Genomic DNA, 16,453 nt, shown 5'->3' on the forward strand with positions numbered 1-16,453 from the left:
ACCTATAAAATTCTTCATGCAAATTGCCATCTGGGCCAGGAAGCTGAGTACAATACTGTTTTCATCATCTTTAATGATGCACAGTTTAGTTCGGGGGGAGAGGGGGGAAGGAAATGCGACCAACCTTTGACCAGTATGACAGCAGCATAAGTAATCCCTTATTGCATTATGAAACGATTCATACATGGGGACCTGTTACATTACTGGCCTGTTAACAGTATCGCAGCTCCTTACTTTGACTTTTTTTTTTTTTCCATTTTGTTTTACATCAGACAAGCCTATTGCTGTCATTTGTAGAGAACGGAAAAGCTGCTACAGTTTTAATATAAAACACAGGAAAAAAATACACAGCAGCTGTTCATATTTTCTAGGAAGTCTGTTACAATAATGATGTCATGGAAAAAGGCTGGAATCTATTAAAATGGATCAGACAGGCAAGCCATTCAAAGCCTTCAAACAATATGTGTATACAAGCTGCACCATGTACCTTACATTAAAATGAAAACAGGCAAAGAGTGGAGTTCCTTAAAAATATTATTGAGAGCAGGCAATTAAGGTAATTTCATAGATTTACCTCAATAAATTCAGTTTACTACTGGAACTACCCAATAAAGCAAAATACAAAAGCCACAACCAGCTCACTGTCAGTTAAGCTCATTTTCACCTACAAAAGCATTTAAATCTATTTTGAAATCACTGGCTCAAGCTACATAGGAACAAAGAAGCTCTCCCAGCAAAAGACTCTCCATTGACAAGCAAGACATTTAAACACCCGGTATAAACTTCAGCTCATTAGGGAGGGTGTTTTGTTGGTGTTCCCCCCCGCCCCCAACTTGGGAATTAAAGCATGCAGCTATGGGGAGTCCCATCCAGATGCTCCGTTTGACCTATAAGTAGCAATCAGACATTCTTCATCTACGTGATGCTACTCCTGGGTCCCAGCAAGTTTGCACCTATTGCTCCAGCTTGCTTGCATACCACGCCAAACTGCACAGCCCAAGGCTTGCTCAAACATTATGCTTCTCTTCCCTGGGGTACATTGAAAAGAGGAGGGTTTAGGGTAGAAAACAGGTAAGTTTTGTGGTTCTCTGGGATGTCTCAAAAATTATCTTTACATTGCCCCATTTCTGATAAGCTACGCCTTCCTCCCTAAGGCTTCATTAGAAAGGTTTTTCTGATGGCAGCCTAAATATGTCTTCCTAACACATGCAAAAGTACTTAGCACAACATGCATATACTTCTGCTAATGCAAGATCCTATTTTGACCCCACGCTCTTAAAACATTCAAGCTGACTTTTTGCATATTCAGGAGCTGGAAAAGTAAAGCAAGACTGATCATGGTTAATATTTTTAAGTCACAATAAAAATACACAGACCAAAACATACTGCACACAAATACCACAGGCAAAGCTCTAACTTGTATACCGGGAGGGCAGAAGGAGCAAGAGCTATATTCTTCAAGAGAAGAGAAGAGGACTCTCAACTCAGTAGTAGCTGTGAATAGTTTGGAAAGTAACGATCCTACCTTCCCCGGAGTTTTTCCAAACTCCACTGAAGTCCACTATATACGACATCAAATTTTGAATATTCTGGGATACGCTGATGAGATCACATGTGAAGGGAATATATTATAGAGGAAGCATTATGAAGTTGAGATCAAATAAAAGTTAATATGACAGTCTTAAATTTCTTGCTTTTCAAACTACCAAATACATTTTGTACCTGTTAATTATAAAATACCAGCTATGAAGAAACAAAATCAATGAAAATACCCTGAGCCTAAAAAAATTAATTAAACTACAAATTGCTTTAAAGTGGTAATCCCATCACATCATCTGAAGCGATCTGTTTGTTTGATTACAGCCCTGGTCAGTTATGCATACGTAAGTTAAATTGCTTTCAATATGCTCCATATTGAACTTCATTCAACAGTAGTACCACCACTACCTCTACAAGAAAGAATCACTAGCAGAACACCAAACCAAAAATCAAATTGCTAAGCAAAGTAAAACCCCCAGAAAACAATGACCCTAAACTTCACAGACACATCCACCCTGCAACTGCGTATGTACAAATTTCTGAGTTCCCACAAGTCTAGCTGCCAAGACAGATCCCCGCTATCTTGCTCATGTTTCCAGTCCCAGTAAAACCACGTTTTGCTAAAAGCAATAGGTTAGGCATACGAGTAGCTCTGTGGACTTAACTAAAGGCTCGAACGATTTGAGCCAGAGTACAATAAAATGAGTCTGAATGCCTTATCTTAGGCACCCCCCAATATTCATAAATTTTTACTTTAAGCTGTTATTGGATGTAATAAAATAGCATTAACATTTCAGATGAACATTCAGGGCAAGCTTATAAACTATTCAGTGATTAATGCCCTTGTCTCATGTTTTCAATTTTCATTGCTACTGGAGGTCATATGTTATGATGTCAGCTTGAATCTGGATTTCCATTTTGAGCAAATCTAATTTAAAATTATGATACTAAGGCATATGGTAAAAACCACTTAAAAGTTCTATACTGAGTAAATTTATTCACTCTGTTACTGGGGTAGATTTCACATTCTAATGCCACCTATTCATCAAGCAAACATAGTTTGGGTGTCATCTTCGCATACAGTAAACATGCCATAGGTTGAATGTGCAGGAGCAGAACTCGTCTATACCGAGACGCAGCAGCACGCTTGCCAACCTTGAGCGCAGGGGTTTGCAGGACTGGGCCAATAATAGAAAATTAATCAAATCCCCAGAGTGTGACGTAAATTGAATCTGCCAAAAGGATTCAGGAGGAGGAAGAACAGGAGTCTTAAGAGTTCTGAGCTGGAGGAAGGTTCGGGGAGTATTTTCCTTAGGAGCTAGTGGAATGGAGATATTTCATGGGGTCTGACACTAGTAGGACACTCTCCCCTTTGTTCTGCCCTGCTCAGCAGACTGGAGGATTCCTCACCAACTTGCAAAGAACAGTTTTATGAGACAGCTGAGCTCAGACAACAGTAGGTTGCCACTAAAGGGACTGCTCTGCTCTCCTCTTCCAGACCTACCCTCAGCCTCCTTCTATTTCCCTTGGACTGCCACTGGCTTTTCTCATGACCTTGTCTGTGACACCAGCTTATGAAGCTAAACCACATAAAAGCTACCTCTGCCTTCTTCCCCCTGCTCCCCCCTATCCACAAGAAATCACAGAATCACAGAATGGCAGGGGTTGGAAGGGACCTTGGGAGATCATCTAGTCCAACCTTCCTGCTAAAGCAGGTTCACCTAGAGCAGGTTACACCTGCAGGGCATCATCCAGGCAGGCTTTGAATATCTCCAGAGGAAACTCCACAACCCCCCTGGGCAGCCTGTTCCAGTGCTCTGTCACCCTAAAAGTAAAAAAGTTCTTCCTCATACTCAACTGAAACCTCTTACACTTCAGTTTGTGCCCCTTGTCCTGTCACTGGGCACCACTGAGAAGAGTCTGGCTCTGTCCTTGTGACATCCACCCTTAAGATATTTGTAAGTATTTATGAGATTCCCTCTCAGTCTTCTCTTCTTCAGGCAAAAGAAGCCCAGCTCCCTCAGCCTTTCCTCACAGGAGACATGCTCCAGCCCCCTAATCATCTTTGTAGTCCTAAATAGGTTTCAGGTGGTTGTGCTCCCTAAAGACAACTCACTATGGGCCTAATAAGAGTCAGCTCAAGATCAGAATGGTTTCAAGTCCAGGCCATGGAGCAACATTTTTCTTAATATTGCCATATTCTTATCTCAGCTGCATTGGTTCCATGTGAAATATTAGCAGAAAATGTTTTCAGATGAAGTTATTAGGTTTGATGTTATTATTTCTTCTCATTATTATATCATTATTTCTTCTTTCCACAGAAGAAATATCTGTGGAATAACCACAATTAAGTTAAAGTCCTTCTCCAAGCAAAACCAAGCTCAAATGGGTTTTTCAGGTGCACAGTGCATGAAGCCCCAGACTTCTTATTACTTTTTCCTATCATTTATTACTGATTTTCCCAGTAATAAATGGTAGTGCAGATATACAAATAAAATATTTATAAACAGCCTTTGAAGTACAACAGTTCCCTATGTTGGTAAAGCAGTGGCAGACGCAACCAGTACAACCCACTGAAACTACTTCAACCATCACATAAGGGAGGACATTCAAAATTCAAGTACTCACTAAAATTTCACGCTTGATTTGAATTAGAAATGGTCAAGTGTTAAAAAGTTACTGCTAAAAGAGCGGACAATCTTCTACAGAATTTTACACGCAGAATCCTATAATGGAGTGTATGCCAGCTTAAAATTTTTGTATTACACAGGCATAATTCTAAAACCAAGGAATTACATAGAAAAAAAGCATGGGCCTATTCATGGTTCTTTCTGTGTTTAATTTCCTAGTGCATTTTCTTCCTAAAATGACTGAACTGGCTAGGCACATAACAGAAGATGTCCAAGGTATCCCCTTCCTCCAGGGGGACATTTTAAGCACAGAGTAATGCGATGACCTTCAGAAGGTCTTCAGTGTGAAACAGCAATCTGTGCAGATGTACAACCAAAAGCGATGTATACATCCATGCAATTAAATTGGTACAGTTATCATCTTTGTACTCATTTCTACTCAGATTCAAGCAGATAAACAATAAACTAGGATATTGGAGAAGCAGGACCAGCATTTACTATCATGTAGTTACACAGGGTAAATAGATTACTAACCTTAAAAAGATTCAAAACCAAAAGAAAAAAAAAAAAAAGACGTTTTCTTGTAAAGGGAAATATTTCTAAACTCAGTTTTAAACCTGCTTGAACACCTAATAAGAAAAATAATCATTTTCTACAGGCATGGCAAGAAAAGGATTTGGGACAGAACACAGAAAATTAATAGCGTTTTAATGGTCTTAAAAATTCTTATATACCACCTTCCTATATAAATAAAGATTAACATAAAAAGGATTATGCTTAATTCATTTGTTTAGGTTATAAGTTTTGGGAGATAACAGATAGCTTTTTATTTTCTTAATACCTCCATGCAATTTACTGGCACTTCAATGATAACATGTCCATTTTTATAAGAAAAGGCTACAATTTTATTTTAAACTTAACAGGCATTCATTCTTTTTCCTTTCAAAACCTAGGCATAAGTAACAAAGCACCAGAGTCTTATAAATTTTCTAACACCAAATGCAAATTAAGTCGTGAAATTGCTCTAGGAAAAGTTCCAAGAATGCAAACCCAAAGGAATTTCAACACAATTTCTCAATTTCGGGCTCTTTACAATACTCAGGCAAGGTAACAGAATATGGTGCGATCAGGAAGAGCTATCTGGGTATGGAAAAATGTTTCATTATCCAATTTCAACAACTTCCTGTATTTTGTTTATAAGCTCTAAGGTGAAATGGATGTATATAAATGGAAGAAACTGAAAGGATGGCAAGGCATCTGTAGATTGAACAGCTCACAAAGTTTTCAGTACCTTGGAAAAGTGGATTGACAGCTCATAACTTAAAGGGTACCTCCATGTGTTTTGCAAACATCTATCAAATTAACGTATCTCTCTCTCCTTTACTTGGAGTCGAGTGAATTGATCACCTGCACTGGACCACTCTGCATTGGAAGTAAAATAAGCACAACCCCCATTCCATTATGTGACAAGGTAAAACTTGTCACATTTTATTTTTATGTCAGCTGTGGCTATATGGCTTTACAGCACCATCTCCAGCAAATTGGGGCTTTTCCCATAATGAACAGAGTAATTATTTAATCTTTCAACAATCCTCCTGAAATAACTCAAATACTTTTTCTTAAGCACAAGGCAAGAGTTTTAACAGATTGTTTAAACAAAGAGATGCTGGGTTTTCGCTCCGCGGAACTACTGCTTGTGTAGCCCTGGGGAGACATCAGTCAAAGAACGACAGCTTCACTTGCTGGGCACGCTATTATTCAGCAATAGCCCCACGGGGACCAGGGACATTTCCTGAACATGAAGCTTTGGTCTACCCATGCTTCTCTGAAAAGAGGAGATGGGCAATGACAATCAGCCTGCACCGAGTCATGCTGCTAAAACCTGGCGTCAGAGAGCTGCCCATTACCTCCAGCTGCTTTCTCAGCTGGCTCCCATTTTCTGTCAGAAGACAATTCTTTACCAATCCCTTCTTGAGAGACATCCTAGGTACCAAGCATTCAAAATAGTAAGATCATCCAAACGTGCATGCATGTGTCTTTCTCAGGTAGACCGTTTAGTACAGCCTGTAGCACCATGAACATCACGAGTGATTTTTCTTCAGCTTTTCAAAGTGTAGTTCACAGTAACAGTACCTTCCCACTGTGTTTACTTCGTGCTGGTGCTTATTAACAACAATGGTCTCTACAGAAAGAAAATTACTTAACTCAGTCCTTACCTGAAGAACTCTTAATTTGCAAGAAATATTTTTGACTCGCAGTTTAAGTAAGATGGCGTAATCTGCAACAGAGCAGAAAGATATATCCATTACATTTGATACTGTACATTTAACATGAGCATTATAATTCAATCACACTTGAGCGAACTGACAGATAAATTTTAACTATTATTATGGTGTGGCACATCTTTTATGGAGACACACGTCAAGCAGTAATTGTACAATATTGCATATACACACTAATATGAGGCACCTTTTTCCTTTTCCAGTATTTCTGCTCAGACATGGAAATGTAAGAGTTTCGATCTACCTCTATGCATTTCTCATAATGCTCACATTGTGGTTAGATAGATTAAATAATTAAGGTCCTGCTGCCATGGTATTTCTTGTCACTAAACAACCCAATCAATTGAATTAGGCACTTCAGAAGAGGTGCCTGATTGGGCCCAGGTGCACTCAACTCCCATCAACGTCGAATGAGCTCTTCAGTAAAAACAAACAAACAAACAGCCACACTCGCGTGAAATACAGATCTGATTACATCCTAGTGAACACTCAGTGAAGCCTAATTATTAATTAGCATCCTGAAATGCAGCAAAACAAAACACTATGACCCCAAGTTTCCCCTGACCAAAAAAGACTCCCCATGCCAAAAGCAGCAGTCACACGGCAAAGACATTCAAGTCAAGACAGCACACATTCATATGCACCATCTCCCACTGAGAGCAGAAGCTATGGGTTTCATCTTTCAAAAAAGCTGAAAACACCATCAGGTATCACCGCCAGTTACATCTACTGCTCTTTAATTTGCATCTGGTGCCAGACTTGTGTAAAGTTTTTCATTTATTGTTCACTGAGGACTCTTTGCTGACTTGATTTTATAGAGAGAGACTGACTTATAGTCAGACCAAGACAGTCAGTGTGAACATCTGCAGAGCTCAAACTTTTTTTTTTTTACTTTTTCTTTATTTCTTCTTCTTCAAGTTACCTACATAGAGACAGCACAAGCTGCCTCTGGTCTAGGAGAATTTGCTGGCATAACCATCACGACAAATTTACACCTGGCCTACCTAAGCAGCGCAGCACTGAGGCAAATGCCAGCAGAAGAGAACAGTAGTAACAGTATTTTGCTGCTCAAATATCCGAAGGAACCAGTGTTGAGCCTTTGTTCTCAGTGCTGGTTCTCCAAGCTGGATAAGCAACCACAAGCCTCAAATTACACTTCATTGATCCAGGGAAACTGAGCTGGTGTTCAGTTTCAGATCTGCAACCTGCACGTTGACCTGCATGTTTGTTGCCCTAAACAACAAGATTTCAGGAAATGAAGAATTTGCGCTTTGTCTGAGTCTCATTTTCGGAGAGAGGGACCTCTACCTCGGAGGTCTAGGTTGGTGTGGGAAAACTGGGAAGAAAGCCAATCAACCAGATCCAGGCTCTTGCACTACATTCCGTCACTGAGTTCATTTCTGCTCCAAATTCCATGCAACCAGAATCAAACACAAACCTAGAAATGGGAGGGGGTCTCAAGTTCAAATTCCTTTAGCATAACTTTTTCTTACCTCTGATAAAATTGGAGGATGTACGTAGAAGGAAGACACGGAGATTACAAAATAGTTAATCCAGTAATATTTTAAAAACATATATTCACACATTTGGAAGATTTTTAGACCGTCAGTCAATAGAAAACCAAACCCTAACCATTTTCAATAAAAACATATAAATATGGAAATTTGAAAAACCCATGTAAAATTATATTAATAAGATCCACAGTAGTGGAGTGCCACAGCCTAAATGTGGAAATAACCTGAGGAAAACAAACAAAATGTTTCTTCAGTATTCTCTAGAAAATAACTAAAATATTCCTTGATAACTTTTCATTAAACTGCGTTACAGATTAAAGTTGTTCAAATGTGCAATGGAAGAATTTCAATTTGGGACTCAAGATCTTTGTTTCCATAGTGCCACGAAAACATTTCCACAAAGATGCTTGTAAGATGACACAGCTTAAACCCCCACCCCAACACCCCATACAATAGGAATAAATCAGAGAGAAGAAATTTTTGAGAAAAAGTGTTCACTCCTCTAATGAAAGTAAGAAATGCTATCCCACTGTATTCATCTATGGGGAACAGAAAGAAGCCTAGAGTTTCAGTTATTTGCTTGAAACCATACAAGAAGTATAATCCAGTGCCTAACTCAATTCTAAAACAAACTGCAGTATTTTTGTATTATCTTCCTTTAAAAGCTTGCATAATTTTAAAGTCCTGTTGGATTGCAACCCTTGCCTTATGCCTCCAAGCAACATTTTATTATTTATTCTGGCTGATTTGTCTGATTCTTCATTCACGTTCAGATGGTACCTCCTGTTTGGAAAGAAAATCTAGTACTTCTGGACTTCATATTGAAGATACCCATCACATCTGAGCAAAGGCTAAGACCGTTTTTTTTTTCAGGGTGTTAGTTCCTATATTAAGATTTTCAAAGGCCTAACATTCACAACACCCTTTTTTCTTGTTGTTTTTTTGGTTTGGTTTGGTTTTTTTAAACAAAGATCTTGGAGATCTTTCCCTTGGCCTTGCTTTAATTTAACCTTAAATAAAAAGACTTGTGAAATTCACATTTATACCCCAGGAGCTAGTTCTTGGCAATTTACGGCTATTTTTACCCAGCAACATCCAACAAATGCATATGTGGCACAAGCTTATGTGAGTGCTCCATTACAATAAACCAGTATCCTCAGAAAGTCATAAGGGCCAAAAATTCATCACATTAGTATACTTATTCTCTATCCTGTACACAGAGGAGAACTCCCCATAACCACAAATGCTGCCTCCAGTGATGACGACCATGCTCAGTTCAGAAATCTGTTTTTGCCTGCCCAGAGAGGACCTGAGGCACCCTGTGGTACCTTTATTGCAGAGACTGCCCTACTAGCAGTAGATGGACCATTCAGAGTAGGTTCCTCTTCCGAAGTACCAGATGGCCTTTTATTTTACACTAATGTCTTAGCTTAGTTTTTCCTTGTGCTTCACAGCACAAGAAAAGGAGACAGTAGAAAACTGAGGACAAGCAGAAACCCAGCCTAGATGGGTTTCCTTTACAGTTCCTTCAAAAGTAGCAAGAAGAAATATAAAGTTTCACCTTCTTATCTAGAATGTGTAAATTTTTTCAGATTCTGATCTCGGGCTGACTTCCACTGACAAGAGCATCGTGGCTGCATGGGGAGCTGCCGCTGCCCATCTGCTTTACACTGATACAAGATCGCAATCAGATCTGGGTCATCTCACCTTTGAGTTTGCCACACACATAAATTAAGAGATCACACACAATAGTGCTTGTGCTAACTGAAATCTAATTTAGAGGCAACAACAATGTTTTTAGTCTTTTCCCTTCCACCCGCTGATGTGAAACTTGTCTACATAAATGAAAGAGGAATTCCTTAGACTTGCTGTTTCCTTTATGAAACAGAGGAACACCCATGCAGTATGTTTACCTGTAGGTTTATGGAAAATAGGCCAAATATATCTCTAGTATATAATCCTAAAGAATTTAAACGGCTAATAAGCTATTAAAATACAGGGAATGTATTATCCATTATTCAAATATTACAGGTATGTGTACCTAATACTACATTTAACATAACTACAAGCATTATAGTAGTCACATGAATACGCACTGCCTAATAATTACTTGGGTGGGTTTATACATGTCATGGTTTAACCCCGGCTGGCAACTCAGCCCCAAACAGCTGCTCGCTCACGTCCCCCCACAATGGGACGGGGGAGAGAATCAGAAGAGTAAAAGTGAGAAAAGTCATGGGTTGAGATAAAGACAGTTTAACAGGTCAAGCAAAAGCTGCGCGCACAAGCGAAGCAAAGCAAGGAATTCTATCACCACTTCCCATGGGCAGGCAGGTGTGCAGCCATCTCCAGGAAAGCAGGGCTCCATCACGCGTAACGGTGACTTGGGAAGAAAAACATCATCACTCCAAACACCTCCCCCTTCCTTCTTCTTCCCCCAGCTTATATACTGAGCAGGACATCATATGGTATGGAATAGCCCTTTGGTCAGTTGGGGTCAGCTGTCCCAGCTGTGTCCCCTCCCAGCTTCTTATGCGCCTGCCAGAGCTGAGAGCTGAGACGTCCTTGGCCAGTCTAAGCACTACCCAGCAACAATCAAAACATCAGTGTGTTATCAACGTTCTTCTGGTACTAAATCCAAAACACAGCACCATACCAGCTATTAGGAAGAAAATTAACTCTGTCCCAGGACAATACATTTCACTACTCATGAGATGTCTGTGTGTACACCCTCCTGGATGACATAAGGATTTCAAAATCCAGCCACTAGAAAAAGCATGAATAGTGCAACGTGCCAAGTCATCTACTGGTAGCCACTGCGCTATTCCCTTATGCTTATAACCACAAGCAACTGGTATACTGGGCATCACTGGGAGGTAGCTTGTTCATCCAAATCAAGCAAGTCCTAACAGGAAGAACAATCCAGTAATGCCAGCAACTCAACACACAGTGCTGACTTTGAATGCATTTCAGCAAGACGTTCATGGCTGAAAAGTAACAGCGGGGGATCCCTGATGGCTTCAGACTAATTGGCAGAGGTATTTCAATGTCAGAAAAAAATGAAAGTGCAAAACCTGACCCTTGTTGTTCCAAATACATACGTGCCACATTAGTGAACTCCAGACTGGCACCTCAACCAAAATGCGATATGCCAAACACAGTTTTAATACAAAAAGCGTGAAAAAAAGACAGCACTGCTAGACTCAAGCTTGAAGAGCCTATACCAGCCTGCCTCCACAGCTCCAAGTGACTGCAAACGTTAGCTCATCCGCGCATACTCAACTCAGGTACATTTCCTATGCCCTCTACATTGTTTTTTAGTCACAAGAAACACAAAAGAACTAAAATATTACACACGGAACCAAATTTTTCTGTTCAGTTTATAGAATCAGTATTCTCTCTCACGTCTTCATAACTCAGTTATGTTTCAGATTTACAGTACAGAAAGCATGTGCCAAAAGACAACAGATGACAAGTCAGCTGAAGCAAAAGATGCATTCCATGTGGGTCCCTGTTTTAAAGGACACATAACTGAGGAGCTCAGGCCTACAGGACGTATTTACTGTATTTGATTCCCTCAGGTGAGTAGTTCCTAAGTAGACAACAGTCACCCAGTTGGACCAGTAGGATGTCCTTACTTTTCAGTGCTTATCTTCTCAATGTCTTAGAGGAGGCAAACACTATCCTTTCCAGAGTCAATGTGTTTATTAGCCGCTGAACTAAATGGAGGATGATTATCAAGGTCTTTGTCATCTGAAACAGTAAAAGCCACCATTCAAAGACCAGCATGAACAGTAAGTTACACATCTGCTGTCTCTGACAGATGTGCTTGACAAAATTCTGCAGTTTTGGGGCCAAGGAGGCCCAGGAGGCTTTCAGGCAGATGTACCTAAAGGGACAAAGAGCTGACTTAGTTCCAGCTGTATTTCCTGCATTAAACTTGGAGCCAACCCAACAGGGAAGTCATGGGCAGCAGGGAAATCAACAGTTTATTCCTTCCTGCAAAAGAGAGGCAGATTTTCGGACGGGGTACCAGCCGCGAAGCCAAGCTTCGTATTACAAGCGAGGAAACTGCTTCCTGTTGTTTGATCTTCCCACTTTAGGAAAAGAGCACTTGCTAAATATGGCATCAAAGACATTCTTATTGCCATCATTACTTCCACCTGTCCACTGAAACACAACTCCAAATACCAGCTAAAACCTCACACCTCGGGTGGCAATGGCGTGCACTCTTGGTTTGATGCTACAACATGAGCAGTCTCGGTCACATCTTGAGGAGTATTTTACATGAGAAGCTGTTCTGCCATACAAGTAAAAGGTTTGCACTCTGTCTCCTGAGTTAAGGTTTGCGCTCTGCCCTATAAAGTTCAACATACGACAGTAAGCATGCTAGCTAAGAGCCTGTATTATGCAGAGTTTTCTTCTGAATTTTGAGAAAAGTATCCATTTCAAAGAAATACACAACTATTACAGGATTCTGCTGAAGATCTCAGGGCCCCAACCAAATCCAGACTTCCTCTGTCCCTCCAGAAAAGCACCCTCTACATATACATACTACAGATTGATGTGATTTTTCAGCTGTTCAAATTTTCTATTCAGATAGAAATTTTTAGAAGGTTGTGGGTTGGGGTTTTTTAGGGGGCGCAGTTGGGTTTTTTTAACAGAGTAAGATAAGACCTTTACTGGAAATTAGTATCTATAGCCATTGCTGCTCCTACTGAATAAAATCAGATCAATAAAAGGAACAGGCAAGCAAACAAAAAAATGCAGTGAAAGTGAAATTAATGATTGGAAAATCACCATAATATGGTCATATCACAAAACTTTTACCAACTGTTCAATTAACTTCTGTGCTATTTTTTTTCTTAACAAAGTTAAACAGGAAATATACTAAATTATAAAATTGCATCATTTTTGCTTCCATAAATTGCCATCTCCAGTAAAGTCCGTAAGTTACCCGCATCATGAAACCTCAGCAAACCTGGCAGCGAACATAACATTTGAGTTCTTTCACATCAAAAATCATTACAAAAAAAACCCCAAACCACCTGAAATAATCTATATAAACTGTTCGAAATAAGCCTGCAATACTTGAAAAATAAGCAGGATTGCACTTACTTGAAAATCCATGGATCTTTATGTTCTGGCTAAACCCAGAAGAACGCACTCCTATTTCACAAGCCTGGCAAGACAAGTGACCCACAGGGCAGCCCGGGAAGACTGGTGGATCGCTAAACTCTGAGTGGGCAAGCACATCATGTAGTACAGGGAAAGCGACTAATTGGTAGAGGACATGAGAGCCCTTCAAGGAGAGGCAAAATTCATGGCCAGATGAACATCTCTTATTCTTCTGCTCCCCTACTCCGCTCTAAAACACATTAACAGAAAATATCAAACTAACTGGGCAGTGCAATACATCACGAAGCTATTGTGTCACAGGACATACATTTCCCTGTCAAAACAAGACCACATTTTGTCTCAGTGATACACCACAGCAATAACAGATTAGTCGACATACAAAACCCTAACAATAATAATGCAAAAATAACCCAAGACACATGTTGGCTGACGTTCCCAGTAGTCTTTGTGTAAAAAAAAGATTTTGGAAAATGTGTAGACATGACAGAGCTATAAGACGTCAGGCTCCAGCCATATTCATACACAGACTTCACAAGCATGTGGAACCAACAGTTCTACGATCAAACCACCGGGTAGCCTTTTATGTCCCCCTCTCTGGGCTCTTGCCTGAACATAACGATCTTGAAAAATGTGGCTACAGACACCCTGTTTTGTGACTCACTGAAGCATTTTGAGCCTCTGAATCACCCTGGGAAATCACATCTGGAAGTGCACTACGACGTGCTATTCCGATCTAGGGGACAAGCACTAACCAAAAGCAGAGACCATTATTGACTGGTTTGCTACGGGCAAGCTATTCAAAACACGGTGTTGGGTCTAAATCAAACCGCCGAGTCCTGCCTGGCTTTTCTCACACACTGAAAGGATCCATATGCATTCTAGCCCTATCCTTAAGTTCACCCCTTCCCTGTCCAATGCTATCTTTTATATTCTGTACTTTCCTCCCTCCAGGTATCAACTGCAGCAACGTGAGTAGAAAATTCATACAAAATAGAAATACAACACCAGCAGATGGTGAGCGTGAAACAACTGAACACTTTCTTCCTTCTTCACTTATTACACTGAAAAGAATTTACCTTGGCAGCATCTTTTCAAAGCTGTACTACCAATTCCCAAATTTCCTTTGGTGATGAAGCCTGGTTAGATCAAGAGTTGCTTGTACTCCACTTCTCCTGTTTCCCTGAGGCTTTTCATCTTCGCACCTAAGTTAAACAGAGCACCAAACTTTTGCTTTAGCAAGTTTCTCTCGTGTTTCTTACCTGCACATGATCTTTAAGGTGTTTTTCTTCCTTTAAAAGAAGCCAGACTATATTGTTGTTGTATTGAAAGCTTATCTAGTGTTGGTTTCTTCAGTGCTCTAATCTTTAAATGTTGTTTACTAAGCAGCTGAATTTTAATTCTGTGTTCACCGAGGGAAAAAAAATGCTGGGTATTTACATAGCATTTGGCTTTATTCCCTATTTTCAAGTTAGGCCTGCAGAACAACATTATTCAGTCCCTGTCACTGCTAAAACCAAGCTGTGCCGTGCTTTAAGTGCCTGATCCATCACTTGCTGGTACATCCTTTCATCACTTTTAAAATTAGTATGCAATAAGACGCTCAGGTTTTATACACTCCTTTCCCCCGTGCACACCAAAGTAACTATGCAGACAGCAGAAAACCAGGCCAACCAGCTGCGTTATCCATCCATCCATATCCACCTCTTAACACCACACCGCTGCTCACAAGAAACCTTTTTGTGTTTGAGTGGGTCACCCTTCCCCTTATATCTACCCTAAAAAGAGCAAGATTCAACCTAAGGCTGCTGGAGGTCACTTTGCATTTCAACAATGTACTGCGAGTGCCAGGACACAGCTCGCACCCTGGGGTGCAATTACCTCCAAGTCAGAGGTTGCTACAGGTTGCAGCGTCTACCTGGGTCTCGAAAATAATGGCAAAAATGTTCTGAGCGCATTATTTCACATCTAATCATTCAGGAGCACTGAAGAGCTTAGGAGTCCCAGCCAGCAGCGCTCATGTATAAGCCGAGGTATACACGACGAGTGACAGATTTCCCCACAAAATATGTGGATTTGTGGCTTTTTACCAACTCGGCAAAGCAGGAAGCAAGAAAAAATAATTTTATGCCAGAGAATCTGAAAGAAACAGAAGCTACCTTGATGATAAAACTGACAGCGTGGTACAGGGGCGTCTTAGGCATTGGTATTCAATTATAACCATTTCCTCCTTCAAATAGGAGGTGGCACCACTGGAACGAGAGCTTGTGGCACATTGCAATGCTCTCTGCTTTATTCAGCAAAGAAGCCATGTTTAATTAAACGAAACAAAACAGATACTTCATCATTGTAGCTGGAAAAGCCGGCGTGGGGGCTCCGCTAGCACAGGGATAGCCAACTGGGGCTTCCCAGCTCCCCGCCAGCCTGTAAAGCTGCTACTGGGGGGCCCTGGCATTGTATTCAAAGCCACTTTTAAGAGCCAATACGGTAAGCTGTGCAAGATACGATGTGTAGGGAGCCCCATAAAAACCTTTAATGGAAACAGCAGGCCTGTGTTGGAAAAAGTTTCAGGAGCCGTGTACACCAGTATAAAGAGTTCAGCTCCCGTAAGGCACCACAGCCAGCCCGAGTGTACAGGCTCCCGCAGCCCCAAACCTCACCGTGAGCTTCAGGGATGCCGTTTTCTGTAAGGAAGTTTGCAGCATCAAGTCACAGTTCATACAGCGAACACTGATGTAATGACACTTTTTTCCTCCTTGGTTTTGGGTGTTAAACCATAGGAGGCAAGGTGAGTAGGTTAACCAGCTAGAAGCCCACCAGTAAGACAGGACTGCAAAGCAAGCTCCCTGGGCTTCGTGCTCTGGGAAGGCAATACGAATCTAATAGGGACACCCAGCTGCCACTGGGATGGTACCATTCAATGTTCCCTTAATGAATTATTCTTAGATAAAGAACTATCAGTTCTAACTCCCGCTAGATGCAAGGCAGTCCGTGGCTGTCTCGAGGAGGGATATGCACTACCCTAAGGGTCTTGTACCTATTCTTTCTTCCATTACATACAAATGTAATGACCCTTCTCTTAAAGAAAAGCTCTGCAGATTTCCGCTACCATCACCTGCAGTGCCAAGTATTAGTCGTTTCCAGGCAGAGGGGAAGGCAGGACCCCCACTCTGAAGAGCATTACAACAGCACATACGTGGATGAAGCCAGCAGCCTTGCCTATGGCTATCGAGCATCCTGACTCTTCATTTGCTCCTGCTCCGGGACCCCAGTGATGCCTGGAAAAAAGGCTGCAGAGAGCATCAAGGCACTTCTTTAAGAAGCCTCATTGGAAACAGATCCCCTAGGTATA

The sequence above is a fragment of the Egretta garzetta genome, unplaced genomic scaffold (assembly GCF_000687185.1).
Source record: "Egretta garzetta isolate BGI_Z169 unplaced genomic scaffold, ASM68718v1 scaffold72, whole genome shotgun sequence".
NCBI classification, from domain to species: domain Eukaryota; kingdom Metazoa; phylum Chordata; class Aves; order Pelecaniformes; family Ardeidae; genus Egretta; species Egretta garzetta.